Below are 1849 nucleotides of genomic sequence, written 5' to 3'. Positions count from 1 at the left end.
GTCACGGACAGACTGAGATGGTGTACGTCTTGACAGAAGATGTTGCTCGTTCTACCTTCATATTTTTAATTAATTATTGTGGTCCGACCTACGCAGTATGAGCTCACTGTGTCGTGATGTCTTACAGCGCTGCTCTTGGGTTTAGCCTTGAGTTTGTCACGTTCCTTTTTATCTTTCAGGATTATAAAATGAAACGATCGCAAGTAAAAATAAAAATTAAACTATATTTAAAATGTTCGCATAAACTTAACAGTAACCTAGGTAAATACGTAATGAGAGGGCAATGAGTAAGGCCGGTACAAAGGTCGGACCACGTAGAAGGTTGCGAACACCGCACTCTCCTGTTTGGTGTCAGTCGGGGGTGTCGGGATGGCCTCGGCGACAGTCAGTCAGCGGAGCAATGCAGGATGCAGTTCCATCAGCCAGCTTCAGCACAGGTCTTCAACCGCTTAGAAGTCCCTGGAACCGTCGTTCCAAAATAGCATTAGGAGCTTATATTGTTAAGCCACCCTTGCAAGCCTTCACCACCTTACAGAAAGAGGTTGGCATCTACTAGAAGGCTAGTCTAGGTTCAGTAGGTAACAAGAAGGAAAATAGTACGCAAGCGAAAATGCACTAATGATAATAAGAATTAGTAAAAGAAAGTAAGAAGTCTAAAATATCTGGTGTTGGCGATAGTTTACATTATCAGCTGATACCTTTTTTTTTACAAATGTGGGTATCATGGTGATGCCAAAAATAGCTGTTATAAGCGGACCAAAGCGAGCAATGTTACAAGAACAGTATGTACAATGAGTTGAAAACAAATAGCGTTTTCTTAAGCGGCGGTGGCGACACACATTATTGAAGACAACCCATAATTATAATAAATTGTACAACTTACCCAGTACGGGACGAACTAACACTAAATCACTTGTATATTCAAGTATTCTAATATTTATTAATAATTTTAAGCCTTGATAGGGTGCAAGGTGAATATGAGCCACTAGCAAAATCAGTACAGTGTGAGAATTAATACGAGGGCGTACGCGGCAGGGTGCCGTACAGAGCACTAGTAGATGTCGTTCCTCGACAGCTGATCGAGCGGCACTGGCGGCGGCGCCGGCGCACGGCAAAGTGCGCGCGCGCCCCACGCAGGTGATAGGAATATTCCATAAATATAAAACAGCGCGCGGTATCAAGTTGTCGTGTTAGTTTGTTCGTATTTTTCTTCAGATTATTAAATTTTAGATTTTATTATTATACATATTTTATAAATTGTGTAATAGTTTTAAGGAAATGTATGTATATTGTGACAGTGGGGGGTACTGTCACAATATACATACATTTCCGAGATAAGGATTTTACCTCAGTAAAATCCTTAGGTTAAATTACTACTCATTACCATCATGATTACGATTTCAAATCTTTGATGTGCCACGCTCCTAAGTCACGACCAGACATATCCTCCAATATATACACTAAAGGCGAGCGCTTGTCCTTTATACGGCATTTCTGAAATTTCGGAGCTAGTTTTTTACTGAAATGCGCATCCTTGTCACTTTGGAAGTAACACCTCTTCCAAACTATGTCTCCTATTTGAAACTCAGCATCCTTACGTCGCAAATTATAACGTTGCGTATTTTTTAAGTGACTTCGCCATAAAGCAGATTGCACATTATCGAAGACTTTACGGAGGTGACCCAAGTTAGCAGCGTATTTATCACGGGGTGAAAAAATTAACTCTTTAGGCGCAGTATTCTCCAAGTAGTGTGAGCCGCAAGTGACGAGTTCTCTACCATGGACTAAAAATGCAGGTGTAAAACCAGTAGTTTCATTGACCGAGTTATTCATCGCGAATTGAATCTTC

General features: G+C 40.8%; 1 long non-coding RNA gene across 1 annotated transcript; it reads right to left on the bottom strand.

Moving 5' to 3' along the window:
* Positions 1-204: 204 nt before the first annotated feature.
* On the bottom strand, positions 205-1246 carry LOC113508207. The gene is made up of 2 exons (XR_003401998.1): positions 884-1246; positions 205-459 (listed from the first exon to the last, which is right to left on the bottom strand). It is a non-coding gene; the product is annotated as an uncharacterized LOC113508207 (long non-coding RNA).
* Positions 1247-1849: the final 603 nt, after the last annotated feature.

Source organism: Trichoplusia ni, unplaced genomic scaffold (assembly GCF_003590095.1).
Source record: "Trichoplusia ni isolate ovarian cell line Hi5 unplaced genomic scaffold, tn1 tig00004101, whole genome shotgun sequence".
NCBI classification, from domain to species: Eukaryota; Metazoa; Arthropoda; class Insecta; order Lepidoptera; family Noctuidae; genus Trichoplusia; species Trichoplusia ni.
The sequence above is the reverse complement of the archived record's forward strand: the minus strand, read 5'-3'. Positions and strand labels throughout refer to the sequence as shown.